The sequence below is a fragment of the Pygocentrus nattereri genome, chromosome 20, assembly GCF_015220715.1.
Source record: "Pygocentrus nattereri isolate fPygNat1 chromosome 20, fPygNat1.pri, whole genome shotgun sequence".
NCBI lineage: Eukaryota > Metazoa > Chordata > Actinopteri > Characiformes > Serrasalmidae > Pygocentrus > Pygocentrus nattereri.
This window is the reverse complement of record NC_051230.1, coordinates 14,332,276-14,351,662: the sequence shown is the minus strand read 5'-3', so window position 1 is coordinate 14,351,662 and position 19,387 is coordinate 14,332,276. Positions and strand designations below refer to the sequence as shown.

Here is a 19,387-nt window from a genome sequence, read left to right as displayed (position 1 = left end):
TCTGGGAGACGAGTCAGACGCAGAGCAGATAAACAGACAGGGAGAAGGAGGCAGAGATTACGGTCGCTCGCATGATAATAAGCCCGGGTTTGGCATGCTATTGCTGCTGCTCCCCCCCTCCCAACCTCCATTTCTTGTCAGTTTGTGTTGTTCTCTTTATCCCCCCATCCCCCCTCCACCCTCCACCACCATGGTAAGAGGCCAGCCAAAGCCTCATTGGCCTCTTGTGTGTTTGGTTACCAAGGGATACCATGAGTCAGAGCCACCCGAAATAGCCAGAAACGCAACCAAGCCAATCACTGCAGCTCTGCCTGAACTGATGGCAGTGCCAAAATTGCTCTGCCTTCCCCCTAAATCCTGCCTATCCATGAGCAAGTGTTCTCTTTTTTTTACTTTTAGACTGACAGATGAGCAGTCTAGACGTCACATCAACAGAACTTGGCATCCAGACTGAATTCTGACTTTTTCCCCAAAACCCACAGAGACAGTATAGATGAGATGCTCATGCTAACGTACCCAAAGAGACCGTCATTTGACACTGTGATGTCTGCAGCATCAAAAGCGAGGCTTTCCTATGCTCTGATGTCCACGGCTGTGGGTTGGCTTTGTTTTCAGGCCGTGCAGTAGTGTTCTTTGAAGCCACAGGGCTAATTGGTCGAATTACAGCATTTGTAAGGCAGTGTCTGGTAACAGTTTGAGAGAGTGCTGTGGTGAAAGCCAGTGCTGACTTGTTCAATAGCCCTTACACTGCAGCAGCCCCATGGCCTCCAGTAATATGATGCTGAAATGAAGACAACACATGCCAGGATAGGGTGTCATTCACCTGATCTGGAAATGCTAGCTCTAGTTACCCGAGGCAGTTTTAATCTATTTCAGGACCCAGACAAAATGCCAACCAGCTTAAACGGAGAATATTAATGCGGTAATGATGCAACATCCTAACTGTGATGTCTAGTGACACAATGAGTCCCTTGAATTATTAATCATTTTATCATAAACTCATCCCTTAAATAAGATGGCATAGCTCAATTCTGCCTTCACAGACTCAAATGCAATCTCAAGACAACATATATACATTTGCAATATATCTCACAGATAAATGCCCAATTCATTTACCCATTCACCCGATACAGATGTGTTACAATTAAACATGTTAAAGTAGATTCAGATCATATATACTGTTTTATGCTATTGTCTTTTTCACTGAGCACAATTTATGTAATGCACAAAACCATTAGAGCCACATAACTATAGCAAAAATCTTCTTTGATAAACAAAATGTACACATACAAGGCATAAAAAGAGGGAATCCCATATTCCATTCATCTGTGAACTTTTATAGCCACTATTATTAAGTCTCTGCTTCATTTTTTTCAGTGTATTTGAAGAAAGGCTTTTCCTTTAATGTCTCCATATGGGTGGCAAAATGTACTTCATTAACCAGAAGTACAGGAACTTGAAAGGTTTCTCAAGCTTTCTGTTGAAGATGATCTGAGAGCTGTGACATATGCCAGCTGTCAGGCCATTACTAGGGACGAACAAAAGTCATATTAGTTATTAATGCAGAGCGCTTTGCTGTAGGCTAGAACAAATGCCGTTGCAGTTTATAGAATCCTTGGTTTGTTTTATTATAACTACAAAAAGATTAAGGGTGGCAAACATTTTGAAAAGCTGGTATTTATATTGTATTTTGGTCTCCAACTGATCAGAGCTGTATGACACCACACTGAGTCAGCAAAGGCGGCCTATTTACATAAAATGCATTAACTAACATTATCGTTCTTTTGTACTCTGCCACAATCAGAAGGTTACACACTACCACTATTAATCATGTTACGCGCCGTGATTTATTTGACGAACAAAACAATTAACGGCTGTTTCAGTTTGGAGAAATCCTGCACTCTGAGTCTAATGCTTTTAATCATCCGTTTGATTGATTTGAAGGGAGGGTCAAACGCAAACGAGCCCTCATTGTTTGCCACCTCCAGCCCCCGCTCCACACTTCATTCAGCTTCTAATACTATTAGCCCCTGTAATCGCCGCAATTGGCTTTAAAGTTCCACTCACACTGGGTGTTTGTTGGTGTCGGGACTAATTAATTATGAGCCGCCCCACCAAGCCCTAAAAAACTCATCCGTCCTGTCTGAGGCGAATGATTAACAGACTGTGGGCAGGAACCTCATAGCTCGAACGCCCACACTAACATGTGGCAGGCGAGACTGTACAGGCGAGTTTGAAGAGATAGTACAGGAAAACGTCCTGACCACCATTTTTCCTGTGCGCATCCTTTACGATTATGCAGCCTGCATCAATGAGGCTCTTTATGCGATGGCTCATTCTGGTTGTGACACGTACAAGTTCCTCTTCTCCCAAATGGAGGCACATCTGGATGATGGCTGTTGGAAGGCAGAGAATAAAAAGGAGGCTGCGTCCACGAGCCCCATTAAAAACGTCTGAGGCGAAAGCTAAGGAAATGTAAAGCGTTTGCTCCGACAATGCGCCTGGCACAAACAAAATGGAGCACCCAATTTGTACTAGGGAGGCTGCATGAATACGTGCACGGATAATAAAACATTTGTGGCACTTGGGGTGCCTGAATGGAGCATGAAAGGAAATAGCAGCACTATGATGCCAGGCTACCATGTGGCAGAGAGGCAGAGACGTGCAAACATGCCATGTTTCTAAGAGAGCTGCATTGTTTTAACGATTCTTTCTCAAGACGTTGACAGTGTATAATTCCATTTTGATTTGACAATAAATCTTAGGAAATCTTACAAGACTGGACTGTTTTGTATACAGTCCTTGTTCAATAATCACAGACTGCATGGTGAGAGTCCCAAAAGAGACACATCAGATGTTCATTTATCATTCTAACCCATTCATTTTGGATTAGTCAGGATTAGCACTTACTTATTCTGATGTCTCAATTGTCTTTCTCTCAAAATCCTTTACTTCTTGTGTAGCTGACAAAGAACACTAGCAGATTCATTTCATATACCCAGCAACAGAGACAAATTAGAATCAACAGAGATGTCCAGGAGACGTGGAACTGAACTTTGCTTTGTAATTTGTAATTCGACTTTTATGTGCATCTATCTCGATCTATTATTTCGCTGTTATCAGAAGAAAATCTTGTATCTCCCTTTTTTTTCACATTTTTCAGCTAACTGAGGCTGGCAGCGCGAGAGGAAACAGAAGCACAGCAAACAAGCTGGTGTACATGCCAGGCTAAATGCTAACCCCATGGAACCAGCCATATCTTCCAAATTTCCCTGTATTTCTTCATATTAGTCCACTCCATCAACACAGTGGAACCCAGATTGTGAAGCAGATAACACAACATACAAACAAGGTTAGCCTGCTCAGCTGAATGGCTGGGTCAGGGCTGCTTTGGTGGTTGTCTCTGAAATGAAAACACAGCAGTCCCTCACCCCCTGCTTTACAGTCAGTTACAATCTGTGGTCCACTTTGTTATTGATCGAGCAGACAGATATGAACAAATATAGGCAAATTTGGAAGAAACGACCAGTTCCATGGGGTCAGCATTTAGAACTAGTATATCATCCGCTACTATCAGAGGCAATAATTAAGATGGGTCAGGTGGAATATGAAAGGTGGAGCTGAGTTCTGGTGACCATGCCCCTAAACCTTTAATTCAGACGATTTCCTTTTCATACCAACACGTCAACTTCTACGACCACTGCAATTCACAGTTTTCCTTCATAGAATGTCTTGAATCGGTCTGCACTTCTCGACTGCGCCTGTCTCTCCTGAAATCTGCTGTGATCGTTAAGTTAAACTGCCAGAGTTGGGTTGTCTGAGTGCTGCATGTCCCGCTGTGAAGTTAACTGTTCAAATCACACATATGAATGGTGTTTATTTTCTGAAACTCCCAGTCCGCCGTGGTCTGTCTCTCTGATGACTTGGTGAACCACAGCAATGAGGCTGCTGGAGAAAATGAGCTCAAACAAACTGAAGTATAATTCAAAAATACAAACTATTTCCTTTCCAAAGTATTGCAAAACACAATTAAAATGTCTAAACAGGACAAGGATAGGTTAAGACTAGATGGCAGGAGGAAAGCTACTTTGAGAGCAACACGTCAACACATTAAATGCAAAAGCATGTCTTTCCCTTTGCACTAATCTCAGCAGTCAGCAGGGGTCATTAGCCCCAGTCAAACACTTAACTAATGAATGCTCTGTAAGACTGCCGCTCCCACTCTAAGATTTATCTTCCTGTCTTCACATATCTTCACTTATCTGAAATATGAGAAATATAAGGCAATGCAACAAGCGACAAAATACTTGAGACATTTATCAGTGCTGACAAGAAGCTATAACTGTGCTAAACTGTAGGGACGGCTGCCCAAATATCAAACTAAAGTGAGCAAACACAGGCTTATCTACTACACTGACTGTCTGTGTATTTATGCGAAGCATGGTGTTCTGTTCAATTAATCATCAGACTCAAAATACAGATTATTTCCCCATCGGTCTGTAATCTTCTCTAATTGCCATTTCTGAAGGAGCACTCTGCTCCAGCCAAAACTGAAACCCGATATTTGAAAATGTTTGAGGTGATCATAGTCAAACATTCCGCTCTGACCTTCCAAGCAGTGGCAGAATGACCTTTTCCTTTTACTCAATGTGTGTTAGCACTTTCACATGATGTCACGGCTCACTCTGTGACACATGGTCCACGACCTTTCACATACCAAAGAATGCCTTAAGTCAAGCATTCTGTTACAGGGCCAGGCAGTTTGCAATTGATCAACCGTCTTAATCCCCTGAACCTATAAAACAGAACATTCCTTTATTTGGCATTCGCAGTGTTTGTGGAATGTACTGATGGCGTGTGGTGTGTGCATGTGTGTGCTGAGAAGGGGGGCTTTGCTCTTCACCAGGAAAGAACAGGCTGGGTTTGGTTGTGGGGGGGGATTAAACTCCTTCCTGCCTGCTCCACAACCAGCAGGCTTGTGTGTAATTGGAAGATGAGATGTACCTTCCAGCTGATCAGAGACCAGTTTTGCCTTGACACTTAAAATGGTTAAAGGAATAGTTCAGCAACAAATCTGATTTACACAATTGCTCCCTTACCCCAAATGTAATCACCCAAGACATGCCTGGTGTCCAACAAGTAGTGGAAGCTTATTACTCACCAATTAGCATCATGCGATGTAACTATATCGCTGTTGTCAGACCAAAACCGCATATCTCCAAAATGGTAACTTTACAGGAGAAGGAAAAAACATACTTTACTGTTAATGTAAGTCAATGGAACTTTTCCCAAGTCATTTTGGGCAATTGCTTTTGGTCCATTCATTGTGTTATTCACATACAATATAAAGGACAGCAGGTGTATATGTATATATGTGTGTATATGTGTATATATATATATATATATATGAAATTAGGAGCATAGAACTTCTACAAGATACTGCACACTGGATGCTACCAGAGTGGCCACATTCAGCATCTTACTCTTAATGTACCATAGTAAACCCAGACCACATACTGGGTGGCACTGCTTAATATCTTTCACTGGGAAAAACAAAGAAAGTCTTTAACATAAACAGACAAATGCTAATAATCTTTTTCACCTCAGCTAATGTAATTAGCTTATTCACGCTATAATATATTTTACCCCATGCCAAGTTTATGAAGAGTTAGTTAGCTAATGCCAAACCTGACAACTTTACAAAATTATGTTGAAAGTTTTATTCCATTAAATCCATAAAAGTAAAATGTAAAATGACAAAGTTTCGTATTTACCGGCACTTTTCTGGAACACCTTCTGTGTGCTATAGCTGAGCTTTATACTACCTGCTACCTGGTACCAGAGACCCTCTGGCGGCATGGCGTGGAGCTTTCCTCCAGTGTGCTGTACCCTTTAGCTAGCTAGAGTAGCAGAGAATTTTCTTTGGACTCAAAAGCTAAGAAAGTCTGACCAAAACATAAGAAACAGGCTCTTCCCATTGAAGGAGTATAGAATTAATATTTTCTGGTTCTTTGAAATGAGAGTGTATAATATTAGAGAGGCTAATCTGCATATGGGATGGGATACAATGGGATGCACCTTTGTCTATTTTTGTAGACAACAGAAACAACATTAGCATATCTGTTTGAAATTGCTTTACACCTCGGCATGGCTCAAAGCAAATGTGTGATGATTTAGGCATGGAGTTTGCACAGTGCTAAAGGGTAGGGTATTAGCTTCTGTAACTTACTTCAGACAGCAAACATGTCTTGACTGATCAACTGCACTTTGGGTAAAATTTGTGTTCATTTGATTTTTCACCAAACTCTTCCTTTTAAAGGGCAGATTGTGCGTAAGAGGAAGCTGCTCCTAGTCCAGCATTAAAAGGCAACCCTCGCTCAGGGCACTGAGCCTGGAGCAGCTGCTCGTCACCTCCCCCTCACCTGTCTGAGCACACCCGGACAGACCCACACTCATTAGAGACAGGGGCAAGTGGCAAATTAACCACTACTGCCTCAAGACAATAGTCACACACATAGAATCAGTGAGCCAGTGAGACATATTAGGATCATCCAAGGAGAGGTATAGAGATGACTGGTTGAAAACTGGTGTAAGATAATACTTGGAATAATATGGATTTGGTGTAGATTCAGTGTTGCAGACAAATGTTTAGCAGAACCAGTCTTCCAGCCAAATTACCAGTGCCAAAAAATGCTAGTGGAGCGAAACCGTCTTATTTACAAATGAAATCTGAAATGACACACCACATTCTCCTGCTTCAGTTTTTGGCAGGCGTCTTGTTTGGTTTTAGAGGCAGAACTTTGGATTTAATTGACTCTGTGGTTCCAAACTGGAAATCAGAGACGTTCTCTCATAAAAAAGAAACTCAAATCTACTACCTTAAGAGTACTCTTGACGTCTCTCTGCGCACTCTTTTTCTTTCTCTCTCTCTGTTTCTTTCGCTGGCTTAGCAAACACACATACGCACACACAAACTGCCCTTCAAATAGTTCTCTGCAGCTCTTTATTTGGCAAGATGCCTGGTGGCTTGAGTGTTTCATTTTTCCCTGTGTATAGGTCTGGGCAGATGTCCAGGAAGGCCTCAGCACAAAGAAAGAAAGAGAGAGCGAGAAAAAGAAAGAGAGGGAAAGGGAGAGGCAGAGAAGCTTCCCTAAAAACCTAGCTTGCCTGTCATAACCATTTCCCTCCAAAACCCAAAAGTGATTGATATGATCCTCGCACGGCTCCCTAGGCTTTGAGACAACACTCACCCTAACCCCCCTTTTCTGCCCCAGCACGTCCTGGCCCTGCCCTTGTGCAACCCCCTGTACCTCGGCCCCTGGCCCCTTTTCTTTTTCTCTCCCTTTCCCTTTTTCAGCGGACGACCACCCTCCCCTGTGGGAACGGCGTTGAGCAGCAACCCCCCCCAACAGACCCCCTCTGGTTCCATTGAGCTCTGAGCTCCCCTCTCTGATCTGGCCCGGCTTTGTGTGACCGGCTGACAGGTCCAGAGCAAACAAACAAAATGAATACTAACACTCCTTTGTGTGCGCTTCCCGACAAGCAGCACTTAAGAGGGACGGAGGGATGGGGAGGGGGTGGTTTGAGAAGGCCTGCAGTAAGGGAGCTGGGAGCCAGAGGGGGGGATGGTAGTGGGGAAACTGTGGTCTTTTTTGATTCTCGAGCCACTTGCTCCCACTCCCCCCCCTCCCAATCTTCTCCAAGAGTCTCCCCTCCCATAAGCTCAGGCGAGAATAAAGAGGCCCATTGAGTGAGCCTGCGAGCTCCAGCATCTTAAGGTGTGCCTGGCCTGGTGTGTGTGTGTCTGGATGGTGGTGGTGGTGCTGGGCCTATAGTGGGCCTCTCAGGATGGCTGTCTATTCAGCAGACCACACCTCCTCAGGCCCACAGGCTTCTCTATTCAGCACCTCTCCAGACCCACGCTCCCCCATTCAAAAGCTACTCACAGAAGTGAGACGTTACATGGGTCGGGGGTTCGTGGCCTCTTGACAAGTTCATTTTTGAAGTTCAGTCTTGTACAGACACGGTAAAATGTCCTGTAAGAGTGGAAACACTGGGATTGCCTGAACCACCCACAAAAAACATACATGTACATGTATTGACTGCTACAGGGTGCCCATGTTTACTTTAATTCACTACAGATTAAGGGTGGCCATTTCAGTCATTTTCAAATTTGTAAGGCATCATTCAAAACATATTAGAGAGAATATGACTCTTTGGATATGGAGAACAATTTGATATGACCGTGAAGAAAACAAACAACCTCGGACTCCACGGATGAACACGCTACACAACAAAGCCTGTGATTGACTGGTTCTCCTCTGGTGTGGCGTAGCCTTTAGCTGGCTGCAGTAATCTTTCTGTGCTTCCTTTTTTTGGACTACACAGATAAAAAACTCTGACTCTACACTGCCCTCTTGTGGAAAACAGATTTTAGATACCTCATGGCTGTTCAACATGATAACGTATAACATTAGTGAAAAGCTGAATTGTACATTAGAAATTCTAATTTACTATTTGATTTTTTAAATATTTCATGATTATACAAATGTTCAAAAAATCTCAAAGATAATCCTAAATCTTTAATGACTAAATGTTTTTAATATCATTTTCTGTCAGTATTCATTCTAGAGCAGATTAAGTTACAACTCACAAGGCTAGCCATAGGTAGGTAGCTAAATTACCAGGCTAATCCATGACTGACCATGCCAACATGCTAACATGAGTTTTCATGTTAGGAAGCTTTCTCAGCAGTAATTCGTTGTACTGCCCATGTGACTTGCATTTGTAGAGCACCGTAAGGTTTTGTTTTCAATTTTTCAGCCAGCTTGGGGTGAGCGAGAGCTTTATTTCCCCGGCTGTTCATAATTGGGTTTCCGTGTTAATTTGTTACTTTGCCTTCTTGAATCAAAATTTCTCATACCGTAGTAAATAGTAGTAACAGCCAAAACAGGAATCTCTTGTGCATCATTGTGCATTTTATATGAGTGCATGCAAATCCTCAAGGTTCTATACCTATGCACCACATCCATACAGTGCTGGTACAATGGTGTCAAACCTCTGCCAGGCCTAATCCTCCTGCAAAAGTTCTAAACAACCAGGTCAATGCTAATTTCATAAACTGGTGACAGATGTCAGCTGCCTAATCAGATGCCCATTTCGAGCAGATATTGAGGGGACCGTTACACTGATGTGAGCTGAGAAATGATCTAAGCTCCATGAAGAACAAGGCTGAGAATAACTATAATTACTTTTCGGTGGCAGCGCTCCCAATGGCAATTTACACCAAATGAGTGCAAACAGCCTCTATTCAAACCCGCCCCCAGGATTGATAAATGCAGCGCATACAATGAAAATCTACATTTCTTTTGTGTGTGAAATTGCCTCCATTTTCTGTTAATAACACCTTTGGCTTGGTGATTTAGCGATTTCACCTTGGTCTGTAATGGCTGTGCGGTTAATTGACCGAGGCAGATGTTAGAAGAGAGATCAAAATGTTCAGACCTCTGCGAAGCCCCGAACAGCTGAATCAAGCCGTTAATTTTCAGATTTTACATCAATGCTGTGTGCAAATACATTAGTACATCTGTGTAACCCATTGTAAAGACAGGATGAAATGTGGTATGGCGACACAAAAAGAAAATGTGGCGCTACATGATTTTTGGAATAAGCCAAACACAGAAACAGTGATGTAGGGCAAATCTGAATTTGAATGAGAAACACATTTGCATGCATGCATACTACCAAGCAAACACAGCTGGGCCTAAAATATTCATTTTTCCAAAACCCACAGTGTCCTCAAGGCCAAAATTTGAAAAGGCCAGCTAGCCATTTCAGGAAAGGAAGTGATTCGAAGGCTGTGAGATCCTGGTTTGTGGAAACATTTCAGGCAGCAAAATGTCAGGATACTAAAAACACAACAAAGTATTAGAGGTATGCGTGCATCACCACAAGCCAAACACTCTGTGTAATTAATGTGCTGTGATTACAGAAGTACTGCAGGAAGCAATTTAGTGTCGGCGCACTTTTCTCTCTCCCTTCCTCTCTCTCTCCCCTCGATCCTTTGGGGCCATTCTAATTTAAGCTGAAGAACTGTGAGGAGCTGATTTTTGGAGGGAAAAAGCCCTCCTTCATAGACGGAGCAATCTATTTTGGTCAGGCTGAAAGATGATCTTCTGAATCAGCATGATAACCCCCTCTCTGGGGTTTCGTGTTTTATTAGCTCATCTGTGGATGGCAGCTATGTAGATTTTTAGTTTAGATCTACTGTACCACTGATCGAATACTGAATGCGCGAAGTGATTCTTTTTACAGTCGGGAAGTGGCTCTCAAGTGCCTGTGAAATAAAACCCTGCCCTGGGATCAGAGCTTATCACGCTTTATGCCTCATTAATGAAATGAAATATTCTCCAGTGAGGATTCTGTGGCTTGGCACGTGGCGTCCCAGACTGGTTATTAAATGACAATAACAAGCACTCGCAGCAATCCATGTTCAAAGTATTAACATAAGCTTCATCGATAAAGTAAGTGGTGTATAAAGTGCCATGCAGACTCTGGACTGGAATATGTCACAAGACTTCATATGCTGACAGAACATCTTGCCCCTTGACCACATTTGTCATGTGGCTTGTTACTGTATCTAAGTATAACTGACAGCTTAAACAATCAACACCGGAAGTTTTCTTCAGAACTGCCTAACACAAGGTCACATCTCAATAGTGAGCTCTAATGATTTAGAGTTTAGAGTTTGCATTATTGGAAGGCAGGAAACGATCGGTTTAACAAATCTCTGGAGTTAAAGCACAAACAAAGAGATGGCACTGGATACCCCACAGGCAACCCTGCTCCCTGATTCTCCATTCAGTGACGCTTCCTATTTAGTCTCAATGACAAACCCTGACTGACACACTAGCTATAATGACGTCCTCATCATTGCAGCGAGAACACACATGGAAGGCCGCGATCTTCCAGCTTAAACTGGAAGGATGAAGAGAGCTTGGGGCACAATAGCTTAAACCAATAAAAAGGATTGCTTAGCTCCGATCCTTGAGTAACTGAACAATGGCCTCTTTGTGAGGGGCAGCACTTGGCTCCCGGGCAGCTGTTTTTCCACTCGATATCGATCTAACCCAAAAAAGAACGGCGCGGGACAAAAAAAAAGCACCTGCACATCGGAATACAGGACGAGAGGAGGTACAGGAGTACATTAAGCACCATGCAAAAATAAGTCAGGCCGCATCTTTCATCTGCAAAGATTTTGCCGTACAAGAACAAAATGGGTTCTTAAGTGTTCTGAGCCGAAGTGACATGAGAGAACCACATCACGATTAAATCAACAACTGCTACTGTTTCAAAGACAAGCTCTGAGCACTAATGCGGGGGCAGATCGATGCTCAACCAGCTTTGCCATAGCTTAAGTGCCTTCGAATGATGACTAAGAGGCCATTTCACACGTCACATCTCACAAACATGTTTCCACAGTATGGACAAGGTGTCAGCTGACTCATAGAGATGACTTTGAAGAACAGTCACACTAGCACATACACAAGCACTGCTTTAAACACAGGTGATTTTAGCTTTAGTAGATGTTGCAAAGGAGTGACTGTCTTTTGTAGTATTTTTAGTACAAACGCACCAATATGAAATTGTCTGGGCCAGTGTAATAACTAATGTTAATCTAATCTCATCTTCTGTTAGGGAGGAATTTACTTATTTGCATTTCACACTCTAAGTGCTGTGAGTGTTAAACATATTCTGACTAAAAATGCTCTTAATATGGCTGGTTAAATTTTACATTTTCAGAGACGTACTGTAAACTGTAAATGTTTTGTATAATTACATTACGTAACAGACATTCTAATCTCAAGCCATTCACAATGACACGTGAATGTAACACCAAGGGCTGGTTTCCCAGACATGGATTAAGTCTACTCTTGGATTAAATTGCAGTGCCAATGATGAATTACCGCTGTAAATTCTTTTTAGTGTAGGCTTAAGCCTAATCTTGGTCTGGCAAACTAACCTTAAGAGTAGGCTGTCTATTTGTGTGAGTTATCCACTATGCTATCTAGTTGTGTGTATTTAGAAGAAGGGAATTTCCCACCACTAGTGATACCATGTGTCAGTGCATGCACCAGGTAAAAATAGGACACAAAAATATGAGGTGTATTTACTGGCCATAATTTCAATAATAATAAATACATTTTACCATTTATGGGAATTTCAATCACCAATGCATCCCGAGATTTTATAGGGATAAAATGCAATAACCTCCATTAATCCATGTTTAGTCAGTCACTTTACAGCTGAGGCCTTGGGCAGGTAGCATAAAAACATTGAAAAAGACAAAACAGGCAGTAGGAACATTTACATACATCATAATGGTTCTAGGACACACACAGCAAGTAACATTTAAGAGCTGTTTCTTGGAATGGAGCTATTATGTTCTCCTAAAAGCCATCTCACAGATTATATATAACTGGTTTAACTTATTTAACTGATGTACTTCTTTGTTTTTCTTCAATGAAGCATTAACAATTACTATATAAAACTTAAAACATCAGTGAAGTAACTCATTCACAACTGTTTAAAAAATGAAATGTACTTTGCTGAACTGCTGACAGCTTTATACAAACTCATGTGAATTCCTTCAATATTTGGTCACACAAATAAAAAGCCAAGTGGTTTTTAACTGAATCCAGATGATCACTGTCCGGCACATGCAACTTCAAGACAAATTCTTGTACTGTATGAACTGTATGAAGAGTTTTAAATACGTTTCATGTGAATGCTTAATCCATCTTAAGATTCTCAATTTCCATCCCGTTTCATATGATGTATTCCTTTAAAAGTGTGGCGTGGTCCTAGTAAGGAGTATCTGTACCTTCACCTAAACACATGATCTTTATGACCCCACCTCCCTCTCCCAACATCATCACACAGATGCACGCATGCACAATCTCCCTCCCCCACTCAGCCGTATTCAGCGTGTGGGTGAAAGGTCATGGTAAAGTAGCATTCCACAGAGTCTGCAGCACACAGCACAGTGAAAAGAGGAGGGGAAAGGGGTTTCATGTCCCTAATCCCACAGTCTGGAGGATTTGCAAGGACACACCAAACCATTCCCGTAGGGGAAAAAACTATGGATAACAGCCCGCCTGTGGCTCCCACGGTGTATTTGGGTGTGTGCGTGTGGTCAAACACCCTCAAGAGCCAGATGATATAAGATAGGTTCAAATATGCAATATGAGTCTGCATATTGCAGCTGTATTACATCTTCATAGAACAGTGTCAGTGGTACCTTTTCTGTCAGTTTGTGAATCAAAACTTCTTAACTTCCTAAGTTTTCTCGGATCTTTGATCTAGATTCCCAGGCACAGTAGTAGTTTCTCATGAGTGGAGTACAGGCCATGGAAGAAAGGAGCTCTTTCATGGCTCTGGGCTGTTTGAGAGGGCCACTGCATTGGTTGGCGCTCACTGTCTTATCCTTACAATTGGAGTGACACTGAATACTCCGAGAGGTCACTCCTGGTGTCATTCCGACACAATGCCCAACACAAACACAATTCTCTCCATTTGTCCATGAAGCTCTTGGCCCTTCTTAGGGTCGCCGAGTAATTGTTCATCTGTGAGGACAAATCCTGCATATTAAGTACTTGCTCAACTGAAGGTATTCATTTACCACAAGCCTGTAGGTACCATGTCCCATTAGGGCTGAGCCAGTAAGGCCATTTTCTTACTAGATCCATTACGGTTGATGGACTGCCTTATAGACCAATGCAAAATGTTTCAGCTTTGCTGACGTTCTGCTGTCAGCACCCACATTTCCTTTGCCCACGCTATTGAGTAAAGACAGCTAAGAAAACAAGTCCAATATTAATATACACCAGTGGTTAGTTTTGTATGAGTTGGCAGATCTAATAATTTAGAGTAAACCGCATGTAGGTGTACAGAAAAAAGAAGTTTCTAAACACTAAAGTCAGCATCCTCAACAGTTCCTGCCTTTCTCTTTAGCTGCCACTACCTTGGGTGACCCATAGCTTTCATTTCAGTAACAGTACTCCCTACATCACCACCCTGGGACTGCACCGTCCTTTGTGTCTGGCACAATTAATTACTTTCTTTTCAATGGCAGTTTGGGGAATGAGATGGAGACGAGCTCGGTGAAAAGGTATCTGGGTCTGCCGACATCTCGGCAGCAGCGGCAGGGAGCATCTCCAGGAGACAGCTGATGGGCCCGATCGCATTTCACTGACAAACTCAATTGCGCTTGAAGTGAGATCCAGTGAAAGTCAATATGCCACATGGCCCCTGTGCCTGCTGTGTCCATCCGCAGTGACCAGATATCTAGCCACACTGATGCCACTCATTTATTCATTATATTTCCAATGTGTCCCAACATTCAGGTTTGGGTTCCCCAGTGAAAAGCCACTCAGCTGTACTGTAAAACTATTTTACAGCTTATAAACAGGATTGCCCTGGACTCACCAGTAGCCCCTAAGCTATAACAAGTATAATGCTTGAACCCAGTTTAGCTGTACCATGACCACTATGACCCTATGAACCACATTGCTGTTTTAGTATTACAATAAATCAAAATATTCTCCATCACTTTGTTCCTGAAAAGCTTGCTACAAGCCATGGTCCACAAGAAAAGCACCCTCAACCACTAGCTGTTCTAACTCGCTTCTCTTTCTAGATGTGAGGTTTCACAGAGCTTCATAAACCTTAACCGCCAAGCACACTAGAGGCTGTCTGAAATCACTAGCCCCCCTTCCACCAACCAAATTCTAAAGGATCTTGCAGGAGAGGCTGTGGTTAGCAGAGACAGCTGCCCTCCAGGCAGCGCCACAGGCAGGAAGCACACTTACACAACATGCAGGACTTTGCCACTTACCAGGAAGCCAATTAACAAGCTACAGTCCCACCAAGAACATTCGCCTTCACTTGACAGACACTGTGGAGTTCCAAAGCAGTGGTGCTGTATCATTCCAACAACTCATTCCATTTAAACAGCTACAGTTATTGTTGTGACTTTTCACCAGAAAGTAGCGAAAATAGGTTAGAAGGTGGATAAGGGACAGGAATTTAAGTCACTTTTAGAATTTCATTTTTGTTGCAGAAACCATGAAAATGGTTAGAAGTCAGCATAGAACTCTCCAAGCCAGAGATCAAGCTCACAAACAGAGCAAGGGCTTGTTACAAATGATTACCATGGCACCAACATGACAGCGAGCCATTAGCCACTGGAGGTCACATTTGTGAGACGACCCTGAGATACCAGCACGGTTTTGTTTTTCAAAATCTATCTTGAGAGCCAGGGTGCTGAGCTATGAGGTACGGTTGCAGTCGACAAGCGGTCAAAGCTCAGATGATAAAGTGAAAATGTTTGGGACATCTGAGAAAGAAAAGTTTCTCAGCAGAATGGGGCTACTTACACCAAGGGATCCTCAAGATATCTCTGAGGGGCCCTTCACATGATTTCCATAGCTGACTCTCTATATTTTGGCTGCTTCCCAAGTCGGACTCTTGTAGTGGCTGCTAAGACTGCAGCTGATTTGGTGAGGACCTTTTCTTGACCTGTTCAAGGGGGCTATTGAGCACTGTCATTTCCCAACCCTTTTATACTAGGTGCCCTGCACGCCACTCAGGCAAAGGTCCCTCAGAGCCCTCACAGTCCAATTTGGAAAGCCTGGTAAGCTGGCCAACATCAGGAGATTACAGGATTCAAGACGGGATCAAGACTGATGAGGAGGAACTTAAGCCTTCAGTGACACGAAAGTGTGGGTCAAACTTTTGAGTGTGCTGGCTTTGCTGATCTGAAGTGCTCTCTTACTCCCAGACGCTACCTTTGGTTCAAATGGGAATAGGCAATGAGTCACTCAAGTGATCAAATCATAGCGTTCTCAAGCACAGGAGTAAGAAATACTTGTCTTTAAAGGATGGATCACTTAAGGCAGCGCTGGCTGATTAAGTTCCTGTTATGTGGTAGGGCTAGCTCACGTTTTTCTTGTTTTAACTGAAGTCACGCCTTGTCTGAGTAGAAGCACAGATTCCTCCCTGGGCTCTAATGAGTTGAACACCATTTCTCATGCTGAGAGAGAAAATAAGAAGTGGTGTGTTCTGGGTAAAAACGCTGCAGATCCACTCCTCCTGCAAACACCAATAGCATCACATTCCATGATCCAGCGAACCTCCCACATTCCTCAGGCATCTCTCTGGTACCAAAACTGTAATTTGACATCTGTGCAGTATTAACTGAGACTCTGGCCAAACAGGCTTTTTTGCTCCACAGAGCACGGATAATAAACAAGGTAGGCACACTGCAGGCTCCTTCTGAGCCCTAATACAGCTCAGAGGCCATAGTAAACTAACAGTTCAATGGAAGCCATTGTGCAGTATACAGTACAGTGGGTACTCATGTATGTCAGCCTCTTCATAGAGACATCAGAAGATATTAAGGGCACTCTGAACTGGACTTGAGTGGATGGAAGGTGAGCACCCACCCTGATCTTCAGTTAACAGGACATAGCACGCTCACTTGAGCTCCTTATGAGCAGTATTAACACATCAAGTGGTGTTTGAACTGCCTGGCATGTATCTATGACTTCTTCACTACAGACATTTTATACTCCCAGCTGCCCATTAAGAAGTCTATTGTTTACCATATATATATATATATATATATATATAAATGTATTCAGCCTCCACTTTGGATTTCAGACACTTGAAAATGCATCAGCTGGAGAGCTAATGCATTTTGAGAGCCAGGGCAAGTTTTGAGACCCGGGGCAAATTTTGAGAGCCGGGGCTCTCAAACTTTGTCATGCTACACCCACGTGTAGAGGGTAGTCCTTGTCCCAAGACTTACCAAATATTTTGTGAAATAAGAAAAGTACTCTTCAAGTACTTAAGCTTTCAGTCCACTTTTACTTAATATATGTTTCTTTACATTGAGTAAAATGAGTGCAATAGCATACCATTATAAAAGAATGAGTACCTGGAGTACTTCTGGTACTTGGAGTACTTAGTGAGATGATGAATACAAAAATAATAGAAAAAATAATAAAATAATAATGGCAAACACCATGATGTTTGAGTGCCTAAAGTGCACTACTACATAGTATGCTAGGGTGGCATATATACAATGCATATTTATTCAATATTAAAAATGGACTTACTAAAAGCCTAAAGCTTTTAATTAGCACTACTTAGTTTAACTGCAGTTAGCCTACTGTTAACCTGTTGTATGCTGTGCCATTCAAAGTGAAAAATCAACAGCACAAAAGCAAGTTTGTACAGTGTGATACAGCAGGACAATTCTGTGACGCTGGTCGAGAGTGACAAACACTATTTTCAATATTTTGTACTCCAAATAGCCTGTAGTTTGTGGCAAACAGCAGGAAAATAGCTGAAGCTTTGAGCACTATGTCCATGTGGCCCTTCCGTTACCATTTGCTTGACACTTAAGCAGTGTGGTACAGAATGGAGTAGGTCCCCATCTGATCTGAAATGACTTTCATGTCGTTCAGCTAAATACACTGATCCAATTTCCTTGTGACCCACAGTTTGAAAATCTAGAAAGTGGTGATGTTAATGCAACATCATAGTCAAGACATTACGCATGTAAATCTGTGACTTATTCTATACTTCATAAGTACCTGTTATGTAGAGGATATCTACACAAAAAGATCACACTTCTCGTTAACTGCAGACTGAAGGGAAATCAAAGTGTTGTTCTTAATGGAGGCTCGTGTCAGTAACGGCAATACAGAAAATAAAAATTATCCTCCGACACACAACGTAGTCATAACTCAGCACATATTTCATCATGAGCTAAGTGTAACACTACCATAAAAAAGAGCCCATATCTGGAATTTTAGCCACTGAGAACATCTCAAAATCCAGAAACACATCAGTTCAAATATTCTTAAATCCAGAGAATATGGGGAAAAAGTTACAGAGCAGAAAGCCATGTTTTACCCAAGACATGAATTATTGATACTGTGGATATGTGATGCACATTTTGATGACAGTTCTTTGCTGTACGCTGTGTAAAAACTGTGGCCTTGTGAAATACTGCTTATGGCTTGAAGTTTGTTTATGATTTAAGGAGAAAATATGTATACAGTCCCATTGCACTGGCATTCATACAACCGAGGGCCTGTGTACTTGCCATGAGAGGCCTTCAGGCATAGTACTGTATACAGCTGAGAGTAAATGATGTTCTGTGTGTGTGTGAAGCACTGGGACTGCAAATGAAATATGCAGTGGGCTGGTCGTGGCTAGCAACAGTCTGTTTATAGAATCCACCACCCAAAATCTAAAGGTCTCACCAGGGGGGAGATTCCAGTTGTCTAAACCCTGACCCTGTATGTATGTGTGTGCGTGTGTGTGTGTGTGTGCATGTGTGTGTATCTCTCTCTTTCTCTGTCTCTGTGTGTGTGGGAGAGAGAGAGAGAGAAAAAGAGAAAGAGAGAGATACACACACACACACACACACACACACACACACACACACACACACACACACACACACACACACACACACTCTGACAGAGCCTAAATCCCCCAGAGTGCAATTCTCACCAGCAGTCTGACAGTTCACGCCAGGTCACAACATGGCTATCTACTTAGCTTCCAGACCAAAGTGCTTCTATCCTTATAAGACAGATACCATGTTAACAATAGTACACCAGCCACAAAGTCTTAGCCAGTGCTAATTCAGAGGCTTGATACATACGGCTTTATTAGAGAGCAGTGGCAGCATTCATTGCCCTCGAGTGGGAGGAACACATGCGGTGGCAGGTTGCCTGGGCAGGCCGTGTGCGTATGTGTGTGTGTAGGGGGTTAGGCTGGACAGACACAGAGGGACAGCTGGTCTTTCAGCGGTAGTAAATCATACAGACGCAGCCCTCAGTACACCCCCCACTCCCCAAATCCGTATCTCTCTCTCTCTCTCCTTCTTTCTCCTTAACTGAGAGAGAAAGAAAAAGAGAGAGAGAAAACACCCCCTTCCAGCTCAATGGCCCAAAAAAACAAAGCCAGGCACAGCTAACAGCCAGGCAGGAAGGAGAACAAACAGACAGCTGCCTTCATCTGGGGCTGAAAAACCACAACAAGAAAACACAGTGACAATATCAAGCTTGCAAGGAAAGAAATCTATCAGTGACTTACTACTCGTTACTTACTAGTCTTACTATCAGTATGGGATTACGATAATGTAAGAATAATATTGGTATCTGCAGATACATTTTTTTTTAAAGAATGGATACTGGCCTTAGATTTGACTGGTATTGTATTTTTAAACTGATACTTTAATGTTTTCAGAGCAGAATGTTTAGTAGCACTGGGCTACTGTCTGCTTTTTATTCATTTTACTGCATGT

The 19,387-nt window shown here is 42.5% G+C and overlaps 1 protein-coding gene across 1 annotated transcript in view; it reads right to left on the bottom strand.

Annotated features, from left to right (window-relative positions):
• setbp1 (SET binding protein 1) overlaps nt 1–19,387 on the bottom strand; it is a 55,634-nt gene that overhangs the window by 15,055 nt on the left and 21,192 nt on the right. The gene's annotated exons all lie outside the window — the stretch shown is intronic.